The sequence below is a fragment of the Bos indicus genome, chromosome 18, assembly GCF_029378745.1.
Source record: "Bos indicus isolate NIAB-ARS_2022 breed Sahiwal x Tharparkar chromosome 18, NIAB-ARS_B.indTharparkar_mat_pri_1.0, whole genome shotgun sequence".
Taxonomy (NCBI): Eukaryota; Metazoa; Chordata; class Mammalia; order Artiodactyla; family Bovidae; genus Bos; species Bos indicus.
The window spans coordinates 42,770,376-42,793,011 of record NC_091777.1 but is presented as its reverse complement, the minus strand read 5'-3'; the positions used below and the strand labels follow the sequence as shown (position 1 = coordinate 42,793,011).

Sequence of the window (22,636 nt, the reverse complement as noted above, 5' to 3'; positions counted from 1 at the left end):
AAATATAAAAATGTTTACTATTTTTTTAACTATGTGTTTTAGCCAATTAGCAAGAGAGAAAAGGGAGGAAATAAAGTTGGAAAAAACAAAAGTGCCTTTACTTGAAAATGATATGATTAACTACTTTAAATAATTCAAGAGGGTCTATTAACAATTAAGTAATCAATTAACAATACATTAATATTGATATAAGATTTCAACAGATTGGTCAGATACAAGATTAATATTCAAAAGCTTTTCTCTACACTAGCAATAACCAAGTACAATGCACTTTGTTTAAAATAACAAAAACAATCTATAAAATACAACAGCTGGGAGTATATAAGTCTAAGAATAATGACAAAATTTCTTGGAAAATCTAACATTTAATAAATTTAGATTTGAATATAAGGGAAGGATGACTTAATGTTAATGGCTGGGAAGATCTATTTTAAAGATGTTCCTTCTCCCCCAAATTATCTAAAAATTTAATGTAATCAAATTTGCAATGAGATTATTATGGAAATCGGCAAGCAGATTCTAAAATTCAAATAGAAGATAAATGGTTGTGGACAGCCATGCGATTTTGAAAAAGATGATCAAAAGAATGAACTTTAACCATCTGATGTCAAATTTATGAAGCTCTAATCATTAAAGAAGTCAGATTTTCCTTAAGAATATACAAATAGATGGAAGAGACTAAAACATCTAGAAACAGATCTTTGTATATCTTAGAGTTATAAGATGCACTAATGTTTGAAATCAGTGGAGATAGAAAGAGGTGGTGAAGAAATTGGGAGTCCTGGTTCTACATGTTAAATAGCTAACGTATAAAACTCACAAAATGAATGTAAGATATATTAAAATCCCAGACACATATGCACACACATGAATAAAATTGTTAGCATGTAAAAAAGAATGCTAGAATTTAGTTCAATAACTATAAAAATATAGAAAAAGATGGGTAAATTTGAAATTAACACAAGTTTAAAAATGTATAGACTTAGAAAATGTCTCAAGTGAAATGTGACACTGGGAGAAAATATTTGCATCAAATATGATGAAGATAATTCTCCAAAATGCATGAGAATGCTTATAAATCAATAAGAAAATTCAAGCAATCTAATAGAATGAAAACAATAAAGAGTATTTAAATAGTTTAAAGATAGTCAACCAATTTGGAGGGCAAAGAGAAAATTTTACTCCTGTAACTGAACTTTCAGAATCTGTCATAGGGAGGCTTTAGAAATTAGCACAAGGAGATATAACCAACCATGTTTCCTGAGACCTTGTTTGCAAATAGGAAAAACGTAAATAGATGAATAATGAACACCTTAGGAAAACTGTTAAGTTAGCCATCACCTGGAATGTTATACCACATTGTAAATGTCAATACAAGTTTTTTATATTATCCTATGTAACTGGTATAATAAACAAGCGTGCTCTGTGACATAATCAAAAGGCAGCTTATTTTCTGTGAGCTATCATCTCTTTAAACTTTACTCAGCCAGGGGTATTTTTTCTCTGCCCCTGGACGATCATGACAGGAAGCCCCAGGCCGTCTGGGTCCTCTCAGGTGAAGGGGAGTCGGGGGGACTTACTCTAGAATAACAACCACTGGAGAAGAAAGTCTATAAATCTTTTCTTTCTCTTCTCTCAAGACTCTCTCGTATTACTCTCCCGATGATGAAATCAGGAACTGAGATACACATTTTCCATTATGCCCATCGCATGTCCTTCGTGCAGGGTGGGGGTTGGTCTCCGACTCAGCAGTTTCTTCGGGTGTATATCAAGTTGGCATCTCAAGAGACATTAACCCATAAGAACCTCACTTTGACAATCTGTTGCTTTTTAAAAAAAAAGTTGAGGATTGTTTCTCATTTTTTTTTCTTCTGTTTAAGCCAGAATCACTATTGCATATGCCCAGCTTGCATGCTGCCTACCCCCACAAGTCTCTTCCACCTTCCCTCCCCATCAGGATGAATCTTGTCTTTTCTCTTGCATTTGATACAGCAATATTACTGCATTTGGTATCGTGTATTAATTAGTTCTGTATGTCTTTCTCCACACCAAACTGTAAGCCTCTGGAGGGCAGAGATGGAATCTGGTTTAGTTATGATCTCCCAGACATATTTCATAGTGTAGGCACGCAATAAATAGAATTTTAAGGCTCCTTTGACCCTCAGCCTTGGCTCAAGGAAGGGCTCAGGAAATCAGGTTTCCACAGAGTGAGTGTAAACTGAGATTGAACTTTTTAACACTCTATAGTCAGGAAATGGAACACTTCATATTAGCAGATACATTTAATAAATGGCAAATAACATCAAAGACAACATATTACATGTGAAATGTAGCATGTGTGAAGCTGAAAATGATTTTCCTGAGTGCTGGGCTCTAATCAAGTTCTCCAGTGTTGCATTAACATGGGTCCTTAAGCTTCATAGATCCTCTTGATATTTCTTAGACATTTAAGAAATGGAATAGACTCAGCCATATCCTAGCTTCGAATGCACGCAACTAATTTCCCCCTGAAACCCAAGAACATCTTCCAAACCATGATACGGATTCCTGGATTCACACCGACAAAAGAAATAAGAGCTCTGTGGAGGCGAACAAGACCCGAGTTTCCCATTGAACACCAGTGTCCCAATTTCCAAGTGCACACCCTCCTCCTAACTCATCTCTGAAAAATAGACCTGTCAAGTCCTTGGCATTTTGTTCCGGTTTGTCTGATAGTGGTTTTACTATTTTTTATCTGTGGAACTGCAAGACACATTTTTCTGTCTTCAAAGTTATTGGATATTCCTTTCTTTGCTAATGTTGGCAAAACATGAATGCTCAAGGGAGGTGCATGGGGAAGTTTGTATGGACGATGTGTTTCTTTCAAAGCTCATGGAAAAAGAATGCATTTACTGGGTTCCTTTGACCAGCCTCAGGCTCTCTGAGATTAGTTTTAGATGTATAGAATATGGCCAGGCATTGCCCATGTGGTTCTGGGCTCTGCACTTGCAGGAAAATGTCCTTTCCCCCAGGCAGGGTTTTTGTTCCATCACAGTTGTCCCAAAAGGATTAGATGAAGAAAAGAACTTTAGACAAATACGATCCACAGCAAGTTTTCTCACTGTAGGAGGTAGGGAAGCTGTGGAAAGTGGTTCTTTGTGGTCTGTGGTCAAACCTCTGTACCTTGCAGATGGTAAACAGGTGTGGCCAGGTGTGTGCCTGAAAGTCTGAAAACTAAACTCTGCAATCAAAAAAACTAGTCTGGGGATTCATCTTCCAGTATCAACTCTGAGATGGATTAATCTATATTAGATATTCTCAAGGTTGGGCATCCTTGGGTGTTAATGGAACAAGCTCCCTCCTTGGGGTCCCAAGGCCTAGATTTCACCTTCAAGGTGATATTCCCTTGCTTCTGGCCTTCAAATAACCAACCTGCTTCCTGGACTGAAAATAATAATTTCCAACTCATTAGTGATTTTGCAAGCAGAAAAGATGCTGTGTATGGATGCACTTTGAAAAAATATCAGAACACTCGAAAAGCACATTTTAATATCATCCACATTAGGCTTGTCACTACTGACACAGTAATAATATCCATACTCAGTTGGCTTGCACACTGCTAACTTTTCACAATGCTTCCACAAGCTGTATCCCATCTTTTTCTTTGAATGTCATTGACATGCTCTCTGCCCAAAACTGTAGAGAGAAAGGAGAAAAATGATGGGACAAATGACAGGGATCAGATCAGATCAGTCGCTCAGTCGTGTCCGACTCTTTGCGACCCCATGAATCGCAGCACGCCAGGCCTCCCTGTCCATCACCAACTTCTGAAGTTCACTCAGACTCATATCCATTGAGTCAGCAATGCCATCCAGCCATCTCATTCTCTGTCGTCCCCTTCTCCTCCTGCCCCAAATCCCTCCCAGCATCAGAGTCTTTTCCAATGAGTCAACTCTTCGCATGAGGCAGCCAAAGTACTGGAGTTTCAGCTTTAGCATCATTCCTTCCAAAGAAATCCCAGGGTTAATCTCCTTCAGAATGGACCAGTTGGATCTCCTTGCAGTCCAAGGGACTCTCAAGAGTCTTCTCCAACACCACAGTTCAAAAGCATCAATTCTTCGGCACTCAGCCTTCTTCACAGTCCAACTCTCACATCCATACATGACCACAGGAAAAACCATAGCCTTGACTAGATGGACCTTTGTTGGCAAAGTAATGTCTCTGCTTTTCAATATGCTATCTAGGTTGGTCATAACTTTCCTTCCAAGGAGTAAGCGTCTTTTAATTTCATGGCTGCAATTACCATCTGCAGTGATTTTGGAGCCCAGAAAAATAAAGTCTGACACTGTTTCCACTGTTTTGCCATCTATTTCCCATGAAGTGGTGGGACCGGATGCCATGATCTTCGTTTTCTGAATGTTGAGCTTTAAGCCAACTTTTTCACTCTCCGCTTTCACTTTCATCAAGAGGCTTTTGAGTTCCTCTTCACTTTCTGCCATAAGGGTGGTGTCATCTGCATATCTGAGGTTATTGATATTTCTCCCGGCAATCTTGATTCCAGTTTATTTCTTCCAGTCCAGCGTTTCTCATGATGTAGGGTCAAAAAGATCACCTGTATTATTGGGGAGATGGAGCTAGCTATGTGTGACTATTTACGACATGCTCATTTTATTTAACTAATAGAGTTTATGTGAATCAGGAACGAATATGCCTCTGCTCTTTGGGTGAACAGATGGAGGCCAATTCAACTATTCCATTCTTGAAACTTCCCTGTGGTCCAGTGGTTAGGACTTGATGCTTTCACTGCTGAGGGTCCAGGTTCAATCCCTAGTCAGGGAACTAGGATCCCACAAGCTGCCTGATGTGGCAAAAAAAATCCGTTCTTAGATCAGAAGCTTCTCTATTTCTATTTAAAACCTGTGATCGCCAACCCTAGAAGGTCTCCCAGTGCTAGACTCCTCTGCTAGATCTCTCAGATTAACTTGCTTTCTCGTTCTTAGAGATGTATTTCGGAACATGCCTGCTCCCTTCAAATGTTTGATTTACCCACTTCAGCAGATGGCACCTCCTCCTGAGAAGGTAGAAAATATCACACTGGGGCAATGCATCCTGAGGCTAAGTCCCTAGTTACCTACCTCTGCACAGATCCTCCCCCTCCTTCATCCTCCCACCTCTACTGTGGGGTGGAGAATGCTCTCCCTTCTGTCTGAAGTAGATTCTCTATCCCCTCACCACCAAGACGTTGGGCCCCATCCCAACTATTAGTACATTTATAGGAACCAATGCTACGTATTAACTATCCCTTCCCTTTCTTATCTCTGCAACTACTCTTTCCCCGCACTGGGACCTTCTTATTGGGGTGAACATACTCAAAATTCCTAAATTAAGACAAGCAAGCAAGCAAATAAAATGAACCTCTCTGGATTCCACATCTCCCATCAGCTCCTAACCTATTGCTAGTGTCTCAGCCACAGACAAACTGGAGGAAAGAATGGCCTCTGGTTTTGCAAAGAAGTACAGACCGTCTATGTCATTGACACTGTTTTGTTCTCCTTTCCTCACCCCCCTCAACCCCCATTCACAATGAAGTTCGCTGTATTGGTTTCTGGCCACATCACTCTACCAACAATATCATTGTTTATCAGTGACTTCCATGTCCCTGAATTCAATGGCTGCTTTGAATTCTTCTTTTTTATTTTAAATTGATTGATTTTTAATTGAAGGATAATTACTTTATAGAATTGTGTTGGTTTCTGCCAAACATAGGTACCCATATGTCCCCTCCCTCCCACGTCCCTCCCCATCCCATCCCTCTAGGTTGTTCCAGGGCCCTGGTTTGAGTTCCCTGAGTCATACAGAAAATTCCCATTGGCTATATATTTTACATATGGTAATGTATGTTTCCCTGCTATTCTCTCCATACATCCCACCCTCTCCTTCCTCCCCCCACCCCATGTCCATAAGTCTGTTCTCTATGTCTGTCTTCCCTTCATCCTTAACAGCGCTGGGCACTGGGAACCACAGCCACAGCATTGAAACCACCTCTTCCTTTGGATTCTTTGATGGCATATCCACTTGGTTCTCTGTCTGTTGGTCTACAATTTCCTTTTCAGTCTCTTAGAAGGCTCATTGTTTTCTGTTCAACTGTGAGATGCCAGAGTTGTCCAAGACATTTCTTACTCCTTATTTTCCCTTTGGCAATCTCTTTTATTGTTGAGCTTCCGTACGCTTATCTGCAATGATTACCCCTCTGCCAAGCACTAGATTCATATTTCTGGCTAATTCCCATCTTAAATTAAATAGTCCAAATGCGCTCTAAACTCAGTGTGTTCAAAAGAAAACTCGACCCTCATCTCTAGTTTCTCATTTCTGCAGAAGTCACCCCTACCCTCTGCTGCTGCTGCTAAGTCGCTTCAGTCCTGTCCGACTCTGTGTCACCCCATAGACGGCAGCCCATCAGGCTCCCCCGTCCCTGGGATTCTCCAGGCAAGAACACTGGAGTGGGTTGCCATTTCCTTCTCCAATGCATGAACGTGAAAAGTGAAAGTGAAGTCGCTCAGTCGTGTTCGATTCTTAGCGACCCCATGGACTGCAGCCTACCAGACTCCTCTGTCCATGGGATTTTCCAGGAAAGAGTCCTGGAGTGGGGTGCAGTTGCCTTCTCCCCCTACCCTCAACCAGCTATAAAAGAGAATTTGGGTTCTCCTGAATTCTCTTTCTCTGGTATCCATATCCAAATTATTGCCAGGACTCAATGTCCTGTCTCCTAATCTATATGGAATATGGACTCTTCGTGTCCAGTTCAATCAACCAACTTCAAGTTACCACCTCCTTCTATTGACTGTGCAGTAACTATCAACTAACCTGTCCTTACTCCTCCATTTTCTGTGATGTATTCAGAGTAATCTTCGCAAATGGAAACCATGGTGATAGAATAACACTATTTCCTTCTCCTCCTGACTTTAACCCATTCAGTCAGGCATTTAATATTCAATGCTCAGGGGAAAAAAAATAGCACTCAGAGCAGAATACAAAGGTAAAATTCTAGTTGTTGAGAATCCAAAGTTCAGCCTCAGGGAGATGGAAAGGAGTTACGTGTGTAGACAATAGATTTGGAAGAATTCCTATAGATAAAAGAAAAATTTCCTATATCCTGAGCTGAAAATAATTCTTGAGGTGGAGGATATGGGTGGAGATGAATAACAAGGGACTTGAAACAAAAGGACCAGACCTTCAGGGCCCAGGAATATGGAACAGCAGGAACTCAACCTCTTCTTACGCAATCCACACTCATGGCTGATGACCAAGAAGCCCTCCGGTCTCCACCCAAGCCAGGACAAAGCTGCCCCACCCTGAAGAGGAGCTATAGAAATCTCTTCCCAGTAGATGCAGCAGCATCCGCTAAGCTTCCATCCCACTGGGTCAGCATTGCCTGTTGACCAACAACGGGAGAGACACACTTCCAACTGGGGCTTTGCTAGGTTGTATCTGGCTCGTCTGTTGATAGCAAACCCTCTTTGAAGACCTACAGAACTCCTAAACTCTTGCAATGAATGAAGGTGAGGCTCTGGAGCCTGGATCATGGTGACACAGTGGAGATAACAGCATAGTAAAAGCCTTGACAAAAGAAACTGCTCTCACTCTTTTGCTTAACGCCACTTCAAGAATTCTCAAACTCTTAGCATGGCCTTTGGGGCCCAGAATGATCCAGCCCCTGCTGACACACCCTGTCTTGCCCTAATCTTTTCCTTGCCATTTCACCTCCTTATTTAATGCTATATGAGCCACCAGACTTTGTCCAGGATCCCACCCTATTAACCTCTGTCAGCTCCATGTCACCCCCAAAAGGGAGCCATCCTTCATGCCCTGTGGCTAAGTCAGATTCTCCTTCTACCCCCAACACTACTTTCATGGACTCAAGTCCTATCTTTAACTTCTTTTCCAATTTGACATTCATCAGTGTGGTGATTTGATATACGGGTATTCCTCCAACTAGACTGGGTTCTCCATGAGCTATTTTTAAAGATTTTTTGGTCTCTGCTTTATATATATTCACCATCTCTGCCTTAAATCTTAATTCAGTTTGAACTAGTTCAGTCGCTCAGTTGTGTCCGACTCTTTGCGACCCCATGAATCGCAGGACGCCAGGCCTCTCTGTCCATCACCAACTCCTGGAGTTCACTCAGACTCATGTCCATTGAGTCAGTGATGCCATCCAGCCATCTCATCCTCTGTCGTCCCCATCTCCTCCTGCCCCCAATTCCTCCCAGCATCAGAGTCTTTTCCAATGAGTCAACTCTTCGCATGAGGTGGCCAAAGTACTGGAGTTTCAGCTTCAGCATCATTCCCTTAAACCTTAGTACCCTTGGTCAAATCAGACTTCTCCATGAGTCAGTTCCTGGAGGGTTTTGTCTTATTTCATGCAGCTGGGAGGAAGATGGATGAACAATTTGTAAACTGTAAAGTGCTAACCAGATGTGCAGGACAGTGCTACCCATTTGGTGAGCAGCTCGTTCCCATCTTGACAGCTCCTTGTTAGCCGCCTTCTCCAGGACCTTTCCCCCCAACTGTCTTTTATCCGTAAAGTCTGTTGTCTGGGAATATTAGGAATTCAGTCTTCAGACTCACTTGCCACGTTCCTTTTTTCAGGCTACCATTGGTTAATGCTTTTTGCTTTGATGTTTTGTTTTACTGGTGAGCGCAACAAGCCACCATTGAGCACGCCGTGCTCCATGAGGTTTTATTGTCTTGCATTGTTTACGCCTTGTCTGTGACAGGTACTAGCAGCACTTACCACCCTGTGATTTTCCAGCAGTGAAAATAATAGAGGAATTGCATACAGGTAAAATAATTAGTGGTTTAAAAAAAATGAATACAATTTGTCACACAGAGTATTAGCCATTTTTCCCCCCTCTGGTGTAAGTGTCAGTTTCTTGGGTTACCAAGACAGATTACGCAGAATTTTATCCTTTTACCTATGAATTAGTATTTCCCAGTTGCTCCCTGACATTGGGTGGTCCAGACTCTGCAGGTTGGGGTGTCCAGACCCAGTGGATCAGAGTTACTGCCAACAACCTACGTGTTTTTAACAAATTCTGGCCCACTTAGTTTTATTTATTTACTTTATTGAAGTATAGTTGATTTAAAATGTTGTGTTAATTTCTATTGTACAGAGAACTGATTCAGATATATATATACACATATATACCTTCTTTTTCATATTCTTTTCCATTATGGTTTCTTGTAGGATATTGAATTTAGTTTCCTGTGATATAGAGTAGGATCTTGTTGCTTATCCATCCTACATATAATAGTTTGCAACTGCGAATCCCGAACTCCCAGTCCATCCCTGTTTTGCCTCTGTGTTTGCCTTCCTCAAAGAAGGCAGCACGGATATAAGCACACTTCTCCTCTTGTGTGTTTATCTCCCTCAGCCATGGCACGGTGACGATGACTCTCTCCTGCCTCTCTTTGGGGTGAAGACAGAATGGGGAGAATGGCAGAACTCAAAGAACTCTTGGAAATTTTGCCTGATCTCGATTCAGAAAAGGAAAAACCAGCCAACAAAAAGATGGCCGATTAAAATTGAATTTCAGATAAATAGTGAGTAAACTCTTAGTACATGCATGTCCCATGAAATATTTGGGACATACTTATACTAAAGAATTATTCATTGCTTATCTGAAATTCAAATTTAGCTGAGTGTCCTAGTTTACCTGGCAATTCAAATCCAACCCCCTCCATTTTAAAGGTGAGACTATGAATATTGTAGTTGGGGGCTATTTCCAAGATCTCTCAAATTCACGCTGAGTCTGACTTTGAGGATTTTCAACTTTATTTTCTCCCTCTCCGCACCTGCAGAACGCTTTCAGTGCACTTGGGGATGCTTTGCTAAAGTAGGGGGAGGAGGTGGAACCCATTGGAAAGTGGGTTTCCTATACCTATGTTTCAACATCCCTGAGCTGGGGAGTGAGAAAGAGACACTGTATTTTATTATTGATTGAAATATACTTGATATACTATATTGTGTTAGTTTCAGGTGTACAGCAAAGTGATTCAGTTTTAATTTTTCAGGTTATATTCCATTATAGGTTATACCTTATTATATGATGTTGTCTATACCCTGTGCTATGCAGTGAATCTTTGTTGCTTATCTATTTTATGTACAGCAGTTCATGTCTCTTACTACCATACTCTTCATTTTTTCCTCCCTGTAATTTTTTAAAATTATTATTATTATTTAATTTATTTAAATTGGAGGCTAATTACTTTACAATATCATAGTGGTTTTTGCCATACATTGACATGAATCAGCCATGGGTGTACATGTGCTCCCCATCCTGAACCCCCCTCTCACCTCCCTCCCCATCCCATCCCTCTGGGTCATCCCAGTGCACCAGCTCTGAGCACCCTGTCTCATGCATCGAACCTGGACTGGCGATCTGTTTCACATATGGTAATATACATGTTTCGTGCTATTCTCTCAAATCATCCCACCCTCGCCTTCTCCCACAGAGTCCGAAATGGCTAAGATTCTGTTAACTACTCTGCCCACGGCTCCCTTCCGCGACACAGAGCCCCTCCCTACAAGTGCTTCTGTTCCCATGGTGGTATCCTCATCTCACAATGCCTCATCTAGTCTCTCTACTCTGGCAGAGACACCCCTCCACTTCTTCTTCTTCTTCTTCCTTAAGAATGTGTCAACTTCATCCTCAACACTTTTGGAAATTGGAAATAGCAAAGCCTTGCCTCCCCTTTTATCCTTGAAGGGATTAGAATATTCACGCTGGGACTCAGAGAAGAGAAAAGGGGATGAGTGTGGCTTCAAGGCAGGGAGTGTGGCTTCTCCCTCTTTTAGGGAGACGGGGAGCTAGGAATAACTCACCATTCACAAACATTCCCCTCGGCTCTACCCTGTGTCAACAGTGTTCAGAAAATGTGGGGCACAACACCCACCCACACAGCCCTGGGCCACCAGTGGGGTTGATGAACATCTTAGTTGAAGAATATTTTAGGAGGCTGAAGAGGCCAGTTATGTGTCTTGTATTTATACATAAATATGTATATAAGCAAAAAATCCCAGCTCTAATTATCACCACCCTACTTCCTCATAATAAATAAGAAACTGCTGTCATGACAGAGCAAACCTGGCAGAAAGCAACCAAGGTGATAAACCAAAGTTTGGAAGACCAGGTAGCATTTCCTTTGAAAGACTGACCGAGAGTGACCCAGAGGCACAGTTAGGGACAGAAGATTCGTAACGTGGCAGGGTATGGGGATTTAGGGTTCTCTTTCTTGTCAAAAAGAGGAAGAAAAGAAAAAAAATATATATATATATAGTAAAATAACAGAAGCCAGGGTGTTCATGCCACTTCTACAATTTGCTGTGGCTTTTTGCCATGCAGCATGGTGGCTGCTTGCTGGTAGGTGATGATGAATTATTATGGCTGGAAGATGGTCAGAAAGGGGGACCATCCACAGTCCCCCCCACTCCCTATTCACATTGCATTGGTATTCCAAGTCATGGGAATGACAGAATAAAAAGAGATTAGGGGCATAAGTCTAGGAAAGGAGGAAATAAGTGGGAATGTTCCTGGCCTGGGCTTTGTGGGGCCAGTCATGCAGGGCATGACACAAAGAAGAAAGGTTCACTGATGGCCAGAGAAGGGGCTTTAGGGTTTGTGAGACAGAGAGGGCTGTCTCTTGCCAGCTGTGGAAGGGAGAGGCAAGGATCTTTATCATGATTTGTGAGAAGTCTTCTTTATTTCAACAATTGCTTTTAACTTAAAGACACTCCCCTAAGACCCTGGAAGAGTTCCTTGGAGCTGAGCACTTCCCCTTGTGTGGGATTGGCTGTGGACTTTGAGGTCCTGCTGATACAGTCTTGATACTTAAGTCCAGCCTATGTTCATCCTCTCTACTTCCTTGCATGGGAGAGAGCAGGCATCCCAGGCTGTTTGGCCCTCACCAACATTACACCATGTTTTGGATGAGCAGTGGAATTGATGATTTTCCTTCTAGCCAGCAATAGATGGGAGACACCAGATGCCCACTACTGTCTCTTCTCTTCCTCCAAATTCACATCTGCCTTCTCCTTGATTGAGAAAGCCTATCACCCAGCCAGTCCCTGGAATGGTTAATTCCTGAAATACTACTGAACGGAGTCTGAAGGAGAGGGTGTGCCACGGGCTGCGTGTGGGAGACATGTGCGTGCACACGTGCACTGCATACATGCAGATATGCTGTGGCAGGTGTGTGTACATGCGTATACATAGAGTCAGACATTCGCTCTGCCTGCATTCAAGGGGGAGAATGTTGCAGAGTATGCTTGCCATGAATTTTTGATCTGGTGCTCTATGCCATTATCACAAAATGAATATTGGTGAATCTCACTTTAACTTAGGGATCATTCCAGGATAAAAATGCCATTCATCAGAATTTTGGAGAGGAAAGTTCCCATGGCAATCCATTCGCTGGGATGGAGACGTATGGGCATGAGCAGTGGAAATTGAAAAACCGTGTTAAGTGGTTGAAGAGCCTCCAGCAGGAGATGGGGACCGGCCACTTGGGCAGTGCTGTCAGTGGGTGTTGCGGGAGAATAAAAGCCTCAGTGCACAGCCTCAGGGAGGGGGCTCTGACTACACAGATGAGTGTCTGTGTCCTCCTTTGACCTGTGGAGGCAGGGGTGTGAGACCGCAGAGGTGCCGTCATGGGATGGAGTGAGCCTGGGGGCGCCAGCAGGCCTCCTGCTCCCCTGTGAATGAGGGCAGGGCTGGAGGGCTAGGGTGAGACGGAGGGTACAGGTTCCAAGTTCCAGTGATCCCAGCAGATGAGTGCGGGGTGGGAGACGGAAGGCTGTTGCAGTAATGAGGCAGAGGAGGCAGACTGGTGTACAAATTGTCACACGAGACCACTCAACTCCCTAAAGGTAAGAACACTCCAGCTGAGAGACAAGTGGCCAAGGAAGCTGAAAGTTGTCAGGGGTGAGGTGGGGTAGTGAGCCCACAGCAGGCTGCAGATGCTCAGGCCATTTTGGTGGAGAACCTTCCACATGCCTGTGGCTGCATGACCTGCAACTGAATCCCACTTCTGGAGACAGGCATGGAAATAAGGGAATCAGCAGACTACATTCAGCAGGATGCTTTTTGGGCAGGTGGCCGGAACCTGAAATACAGGGAATTCCTTAACATTTATAACTAAAAGGATAGCGGCAGTGCTGCCTGTAGGCCCAACTGCCTCAGGTCTGGGATCGGGTTTTCAGACCAAGCCCTGTCCATTTCTCATCTCTGGTAAAAGGATGACTGCAACTGCCCCAGCATCTCTGCCCACTCTCCAGTGTAGCCTGGGGTAGAAGGAGAGAAAGCCTCTGACCAGCATTCCCACAGACAACTTGCTTACATCTCATTGGCTCTAACTGGGTCACATGTCTAATTCTAAACCAATCACTGTGGAGAGGTGAATGCAAAGTACTGGTTGCCTGAAACATGGTCTCGTAATTCACCTCTGAGCTTGTATGGGACAACTTCAGGAGAAGTACCAAGAGTGTTGGTAAAGGGAGTTTCTCAAAGGTAAAACTAGGAAATTGGGTAACATTTCCAAGCAAAGGGTGAATGGATATAAAGGAGGAAGAACATGAAGTGGGCACCCAGGGACATGGCTGTGGTCCCAGCTCCATCACAGAGTGTCCATGTGAGCCTTGGTGACCTTCTGGACCCATTTCCCATCCAAGATGACCACTGAAATCCCTTTCAGCTCTATCCCTGACTCCTCTCAGATCCCAGGTGAAAATTCATGAGAACACTATGTTTAGCAAGGGTGGCTATGTTATACTTCAAAGGCCTCTTAGAAAGTCATTCTTAAAACTTAAAAAAAAAAGGGCAATGGATCTCTCCCAAACTGTAGGAAACATGGTCCTTTGTTCTTTAAGAGAAACAAAAGGCTGATGGATTACTAATGAATTGTGGGGTGATGGTGATGGCAATTTTTTCAACACCAAAAGTCAGCAAGGACTTTGGGTGAAACTGTAAGTCTGTGATTTCCAAATCTGTTGAGAATAATGGTGTGCAAGTAATATAGAACAGAACAGAAATAATAATAAATGCTCTTTTAAAATAAGATTTCTCTGGTTTGCTTTCATCTGGGGAGATGGCACTCTGAGAGGGGATCTTATGGCCTCAGCTCCTCCATCAGGTCCTTGGTGCCTAGAGATCTGAATCCTGCCGGTTTCTTCTGCAGACACTGTTTGGTACTGGAAACAAAGGAAACGAGCCTTGTGCTTCTGCAGCTTTTAGTCTAACACCCATCAATCAATAATTCCTCTAAGAAGAGTGTGATGAGTTTGATGGGCACTGCCCTTCTTGCGTCAAAGGGACCTAAGTTAGACTGGAGAATCCATGGTGTTCTCCCCAGGGAAGTGCCATTTAACCTGATACGGATGGAAAGAGATTGACCAGAGAAAGAGGAGAGAGGAAGCCTTCTGAAATACAAAGGGAATGGAAGGGAAGGAGCTTGGGAATTCTGAACCCAAGTTAGTGTGGGTGGGTGTGATGAGTGTGCAGAGAGAGAGAAAGTGATGGGAAGGGAGGTGGAGACTTGGGTAGAGGCAGTATTGTTGAGGCCCTTACCAACCAAGCAAAGGACTCTGAAGCTTATCCCAATAGTGATGGGAAGCCAGAGAAAAAGTTTGTTTTCTTACACCTATTTTTTGTGTAGGGGAGTGACTTGATCAGAATAGCATTTTAAAAAGATTATATTGGATGGAGAAATGCAACCTGATTTATGTTTTAAAAGACTGTGCTGGCTTCTTGGTTGTAGAGGAGCAAGAGAAAAAGGAAGGAGACCAGCAAGAGGCTGCATCAATTGTTGGGATGAAATATGAATGGAAGAGTGTGTATAAATCACTTATCTGATAAGGTATCACTAGGCTGAGCGCCGAAGAATTGATGCTTTTGAACTGTGGTGTTGGAGAAGACTCTTGCGAGTTCCTTAGACTGCAAGGAGATCCAACCAGTCCATTCTGAAGGAGATCAGCCCTGGGATTTCTTTGGAGGAATGATGCTGAAGCTGAAACTCCAGTACTTTGGCCACCTCATACGAAGAGCTCACTCACTGGAAAAGACTCTGATGCTGGGAAGAATTGAGGGCAGGAGGAGAAGGGGACGCCAGAGGATGAGATGGCTGGATGGCACCACTGACTCGATGGACGTGAGTCTGAGTGAACTCCGGGAGTTTGTGATGGACAGGGAGGCCTGGCGTGCTGCGATTCATGGGGTCGCAAAGAATCGGACATGACTGAGCGACTGAACTGAACTGAAACTGAACTGAAACTTGGGTCTGCTTGTCTGATGCACAGCAAAGTCAATCCACTGACACTGGGGTGTGGTGAAGGAAAGTACAACGTTTATTGCAGGGTGATAATCAAGGAGAAAAGACATCTACAGCTCAGAAGACCTGAACTCCTGATGGCTTTTGAGGAAGGGGTTTTCAAGACAACTGTAGGGATGAGAGACATGGGGTCTGTGATCAGCTCCTGTACATTCTTCTAATTGGCTGGTGGTGAGGTAGTATGGTGAGATTTTGGGAATCTTAATCATCAGTTTTCTGATTCCAAGTGGCCTGAGGTCTATGTGCTGGTGGTCAGCAAGTGTCAGCTTCCTTCACCTGGTAACAAGGGGTGTGGTCTCAGTTTCTGCAAAACTACTCAAGTATATGCATCAGGATATTATCTATAGGTTGTGAGATGGAACTAAGTGTCTTTGACTTTGTTTCATGGTTAAACTATTATTATTTTGTCTTTCTTAACTACTTTCCTTTGTTTCTGTATTTTCTTACTTCTCTAGCTATTAACTGATTAAATTTTCTCTTAGGAAAGGGAAGGTGTAGGAGGCTAAAGTTTTTCTATAAATAAGAAGCCATGGACCAAGGGGGCTGTCCCCAGGAAGGTCCTGCAGAATCCTGCTTAGTTTCAAAGAGAATTGTATCAAAAATATATAAAAAGCCATTATAATTCAATAATAAAAGCTAACTCAATTAAAAATAGGCAAAGGATCTAAAAAGACTTTCCTCCAAAGAAAATACAAGTGACTGACAAGCACACAGAAAGATGCTCAGCAACCTCAGTCACTGTGTGGTTGGCACGGCTTCTGTGCTCACTCTATCCAACTCTTTGTGACCCCATGGACTGTAGCCCGCCAGGCTCCTCTGCCTGCTGAATTCTCCAGGCATGAATACTGGAAGGGGTTGCCATTTCCTACTTCAGGGGGTCTTCCTGAGTCAGGGATTAAACCCATGTCTCTTACATTGGCAGGCAGATTCTTTACCACTGTGCCACCTGGGAAGCCCCATTAGTCACTAGGGAAATGCAAATCAAATTACAGTGCTTTCCAACCCAATAAATTGATTATACACTTAACTCTGCCCAGACTCCCTCAGTGATTCAGAGTACCGAGAGGATAAAGTCCAGATTCCCTAAAACATTAGACTGTATGGACGCTACCTCTGCCTTTCCAGGTCTAGCTTCCATCCCTTCCCCATAAAACCACTCCATAAATTCTTGATAATTCGCTGGCTGCATCCCACTCTGGACTTGGCATTGCTTTGCAGGTCCACTGTGGAGAGCCGGGTCAGATGTCTCCTGACCTAAGCACCTTTCTCTGACCCAGGCTTGGAGGCTCCTCTCTATGCATCCCAGCACTGTCATGCTCTGAGCTGTAGATTTGTTGCCAATTTCTGCTTCCAACCCACTCTGGGAAGGCCTGGAGGGCAGTTTCTGGTCCCGGAGCTGTGTTCCTCACAGAGGGTCAGGCGGGAAACCAGTGGTCAGTGAGGATGCCTGGGTCTACATCCTTTTGAACTCATGTCGCTCTGTGGCACTGGCCTCATCCTGGTCTCCTCCCACTGGCAGCCAAGAGCCTGAGGTGCTGCAGAGGTGGGACTGGCCAGAGTGTGAGCAGGACGCTTCCTGGAGGTTGGGTGGAGAAGCCATGGGTGGCAGATGCAGGGTTAGTCTTTTGGGAAACAAAGGGTCCTAGAACAGCAACACAGTCAAAGAAACAGGACGGGATGTACGAAAGAGAGACAAGCTTGAGCCTTAGGGCTTGCTTCTCCTGGGAGAGAGGGCTGGGGACTGTTTAACTGCCATCTCCTCAGCCGTGTGGAATTACTGTGAGGCAGGAGATTATTCTGCCTCACTTGACGGGTAACTGTCACTGTTCATCTCCTAATCACAACTGCCTTGCACATCCACGTGTTTCACAGGTAGTTGCCTCCTCATCCTCCACAGCACACTTCTACTGCCATTAACCCTCCTTGGCATTCCCCCAGGGAAGTCGTGGGTCTGCACCCCCACGGCATCTTTCACATCTGCACCCCGACCCACGTTCACATCTGGACCTTGGTTGTACTTTATTCCTAGATGGGGAGACCCCTAGGGTTCAGGGGCAGCATCTCATCCCATGGTGCTACCCCTACTTGGCACAGCAGGTACCCAGTACATACCATATGCCTTCAGATTGCATGCCAACCCTGCAAAGCAGTTGCTCCTCACACAGTGGGGGAAACTGAGTCCAGATAACTGGGCCAGGCCAAGCCGCTCTCTGTTTTCTGGGTCCACTGTTGCTTTGCAGACATAGCACTTTTATTTACTTAATATTTGGGGAGGAAAAATACTTAAGAAAGTGGCCTTGACCGGGTGTCCCCTTGGGCTGTGGGGGAGGCTGTGGTGAAGCTCAGGTGAGAGGTGGGTGATGCTGAGATCCCGCCAGAGGACGGAAGGACGAGATGGTGCGTCTGAGGCCTCGGAGAGAGAAGCTGGGCAAGGCTGAGGTGAGTCTCTTTTCCTAAATGTAGGAGAGAGAACACACACATGATTGCACACATGCACACCTCCCTTTTCTGGGACCCTTCAGTTCTGACTGTCACCTGAAATTGTTCTGACCACCTGTCAAGGCCTTTCAGCATCCTTTGGTGGTGGAGTTGAGCCTTCTTATAGCATGCCAGTCACACAATTGGAACACACAGCAGCCCTGGGGACGCCCAGTACAGAATCCCAGACACCTAATTGGGAAGCATTTTCAGCATTACCCTCCTGTGGGTTATCGAATCGACCACCATACAGGCCAGACATTAGGGAAAGCAACATTTGAAACTTCAATTTTTGAGTCTGTTAAATTAGGGATGTCTTGTTCTGGTTTAAAGACCAGACTTTACAAAGACATTTACTGTGGCATAGCTTTGGACAATGAATTCCTTTAATAAAGTTTTATGACTTTTCTGGTTTCCTTTTTAAACAAAGCTAAGTCATGTACATTTTAAGAAAAGCGGAAAATACCCATAAAGATGAAAAGAATCACCTGTTACCCCTAATGTCACCACTCAGAAATAAACGACCTTAATATTTTGTTGCATACTTTTTTATAACTAAGCTTATAAATAGAGATACATATTTCATATGCGGTAGACATTTATACCAGTCACTTTATAAAGTATATTTGTTTCTTTGACTTTAAAATTAGCCTGATTGATACTCTTCAAGGAGCAATGATATAATGTCGGTGCGTTTTTCCCCTCTGTGTTGTCCCAAGAAGAATCTTTGGTCTCACTGACTTTTTCCATTGTCCCATGATCTTTGAACCAGGAGACACCCTGAAATTGCACTCACGGCAACTATGCTTTTTTTTTTTCACTGGTAAAAGAAACTGGGCAAAGGGGATCATGAATACACATAATCAAGGAAATAAGGTGATTTAGCATCTCTTAAGGAATTTATAAATTATTCATGTCTGGATCAGGCAAGATCTTCTAATATGATTTTATTTTTCTGAAGAGTTCGTTAACAATTCATATACTTTAAGGGATGCCCCCCAAAAATCTAATTTAACCTCTGTTGATTTTTATTAAAGTTTTGGTCTAAATACTTGGTCAATGAGAGCAGTAAAAAGTCTGTTCCTGTCTTTCAAAGACCTGGCTTTGCTAAGCTGTGGACCTATGGTCTCCTGAATCTTTAATCCAAGAATGATTTTCAGACTAATATTCAAACTCAAGTACAGAGACATTTCCCACCGTCCATCCAAACAAAATGAAGTCAGCTTTGACTGTGCAAAATGTCGATGAATTCTTCAGAGTAAATCAGCCTTGTCAGGGTGATGCAGAACCGTCAGCTCTTTGTGACATAATATAATATGAAATGATATTGAACAACATGCGTTTGGCACTAAATTGTTAGCGGGTTTTAGCTTTGACAGCAGCAAGTTTATTGCTTTAATCCCAAGGTCTTTTAACCCTCTTTGACATAAATTGAGGTTGGCTTTTGTGAAAAAATCTCCACTTTACTCTCTCTTCCTTTACCTAAAACTGCTTTTAACAATTTATGCTAGTACATCAGACACTCATTTTGAGTGACAAAAAGAAAAAAAAAAAGATCTATTAGAATAGAAGGGAGAAAAGGCCAACTTAGGCTAAGCAGTCTGTGTCTCTTCTGGTGCCCACATTACAGTTTTCTCCAGGTGAATACGCAAATTAAGTTATAATAATGCATGACTTCCATGAGTAACGCAGGCAGGGCAGCAGGCAAGGTGGAGGACGGGCCACTGCCAGGGAACAAAGGCTCCTAACTGAAAACAGAAACCAGTTTTGCATTTTGCTCCAATTGAACACATTTCCATATATGGGTTCATCCCTTCCTCCTTACCACCTACCCCCATATTTTTAAGAGATCAAAGATGACTTTTCTTTTATAGAAATAGTTTTGAAACACTGCTTTAGTAACTATGGCATATAAATAAAGACTCCCTCAATGTTATATTGTAATTATAGTACAAGCTAGCCAACGAGTGGTGGTATCGTAGAATGGGAGGATTGAAAAGCGTGCTGGGTCTTCGTCTTCAGTCTCCTGCCCAGGGCTGGCATCTCTATCAGAGACCTCTGTGAACTGTGCTGGAATGCTTTTGGAGAGGGTGTTCCCTGCCTCACAAGGGAGACCCTTCAATTTCAGAGTGCTTGTGATCCACCTTAAGACTCTATTCCCGTGGGCTGGTGGATGAGCCCAGAATAAATCAACATGCAGCCACCCCATGAGCCTACTGATCTCTGAATGCAGTGACTCCTTTTTCTGTTTCCTAGATTTAAAAGTTCTAATTTTCTTTGTCCCAGTAAGTATACAGGGTTCTTGGCCTCCTTAATCAATAGAAATTGATCAGAAGCCACAAAATAAATTTAGGCAAGACTTTTTTGGGCCTCTGCTCAGGAGGGGGTGAGAACAAACAACAGGTTTCCTTGCTTCTTGAGGAAGGGTGAGCTGGCTCCTTATGCAGAGTGAGGGTAGGGGTCCCGGTTTGGGCCTGGTCTTAGCTTAGCTGCTCTGCCCGCCCATTTGGTGGTGGTATGTGCAGGTGCCATGCGCAGTAGTACCCTGCCTTGGCTCCCAGCTCTCCAGAAGCTGCAGTTGGGCTTTTTTGTCTTTTTGTATCTTCTTGTCCATAATTTGCCCCAATTGCATATGCACGCAGTTATTCAGCCCCTTATAGTTTCTTTGTATTGTGTTGCTTGAAGAGACATTTGCCCAGCTGCAAGCTTTGTGGCAAAGGGTCCCAGGTCCCAGGTCCCAGCCTGTCTTACATTCAGGCATTTAACCTCAGGAAGTAGTCAGGAAAATTGCAATAGATGTGTGTAGACAGCAGTGGATTGTGGTAATTACAGTCTTGGCTGCAGCATCAGACAGGCCTGGGTTTAAATTCCAGCTCTGATCCTAGCCCAGGATGTCATAGCCAGTTAGTTACTTAAAATCTATAAGTTCATTTTTCTCCTCTATGAAATAGAGAAATTAGTAGTATCTCCCCTCCAGAGCTGGAGAATTAAGAGATAAAGCATAAAGGGTGCTTCATTGGTAAAACGTCTTTCTGCTTTTTATCATACCAGCATCATGGTATATAAATATGAAAATCAGAATCAACCTGCACTCGTTTGTAAATGACAGTACAGGAATGCCATGTGGCTATTCAAAATAATTTTGTACATACCTTTTATAGACACAAATATTTGCCTATTCAAGACATACATTGTTATATATAATAACAATATGTATTGCTAATTTTAAAAACAGATTATGGAATCACATGACCTCCATTTTCCAAACAACTTATAATGCAGTATGTAAAACCTTGAAGGATATACACCTCTGCCTTTGAGATTGTGATTTCAGATTTATCTGTATTTTCTATATTTTCTTAACTATAGTATATGTATCAAAATACTTGTACTATGAGGAAAGTTTTGCAATGAGAAGAGAGTGTGTTCCTCCACTGATTGTGCTTGCGTGCAGTTGGAACTCATCCTCCACTCTGAATGCTATTTATTGGGTTCCTTAGTTTATTGATGCCCTTTTAATACATGGGCCCAGATGTACACATGGCATACCAGACGTTGTCTCGTCAAGGCACAGAACCAGGTGGAGCTGACACCTCCTTTCCCTGTAAAAGGAGCCCATCTTACTTGTGCACAACTAACATTCCCTAGGCCATCTTCAGGAGACCCTTAGATTATAGGTCATTGTCCAGATGGAATGCTATGGATGAGAGACATTCCCTGTGCCCCAACTCCTCAAATTCTGGGGTCCCTTCTCATTTTGGCAGTGCCCCTCTTCCTCTCACATTTCAGCTCCCTTTCCTCTGTGGTCAGGCCCAGCTGGAGTGGGATAGGGGATGCTCTTGAGTCATCGCCAAAGACAGTGGCTGGTTAGAAATGCTTTATACAACTGTATGTTATGATAAGGACTGTCAGCTCCCTGGCTGCCTTTTCTCTTTCTAGAGGTTGAGATCTTGCTAATACATTTCCCTCCAGTTTAAATCTGTTATGTAAAACTAGGCTCAAGCTTCAATTATTTTCCAAGTGGTTCAATAGTTCAATAAATTATTCAGGGTTACAGTTCACATTGCTTTAACCAAATAAACTGATCTGGTTATGTGAGATGACGGTAGCCAGACTGCGGGTGGGCATAATATGTTCCCTTTGCAGCTGTTATAATTTTTTTTTTTTATGAAAAAAACAGCCACAATGCCAACAATTCATACATTAATCACAGCCAAGAAGAAGTAAGGGAAACTCACCTTTCTGCTGTGACTCATGATCAGTGGTTTAAAAATCCCCTGGAAGGTCACAGGAAGAAAGGAAGCTCTTGCAGAGTACTCAGGCCAGGCTAGGAGACGTCTTGTCCCTTGGGCTCAAACTACAAGACCTCGGGCTAGATCTCTGCGTGTTAAGGCTTACTTCCCCAGGGGACAGAGGGGTGGGTATGAGGGGGCTGTGTGTTGTTGGAAGCCTGAAAGTGTCTTGAGCTGAAAGAACTATTTCCAAGGGAAGCCATAGGGATCTCTTGCTCTGCTTTTCTGTTTCACAAACATGTTAGCTTTCTTAGCTCCCAGGGACTACTGCAAGATGGATCCTGAGGACATTTCCATCTACTCAGGACCACTTCTGCTGCCACCCAAACTGGGTGTTTGGGAAGCTCGCTCCAAGGCCCAGGGAAGGGGTAAATGCCCTGTCCGCAGCTGCCCTAGGCTTCATTCTGTGGTTGTGACATGATGCCCATCATGGTACCTCCAGGGTGGGCCCCCCGCCAGCCTTGCCATTTGGTTGCTGAGTACAGAGAGGCCACACCTTCTGG

At 43.4% G+C, this 22,636-nt stretch overlaps 1 pseudogene; it reads right to left on the bottom strand.

Moving 5' to 3' along the window:
* LOC109571679 (serine/threonine-protein kinase pim-1 pseudogene) overlaps window positions 1-17,194 on the bottom strand; it is a 57,417-nt pseudogene extending 40,223 nt beyond the window's left edge.
* Window positions 17,195-22,636: the final 5,442 nt, after the last annotated feature.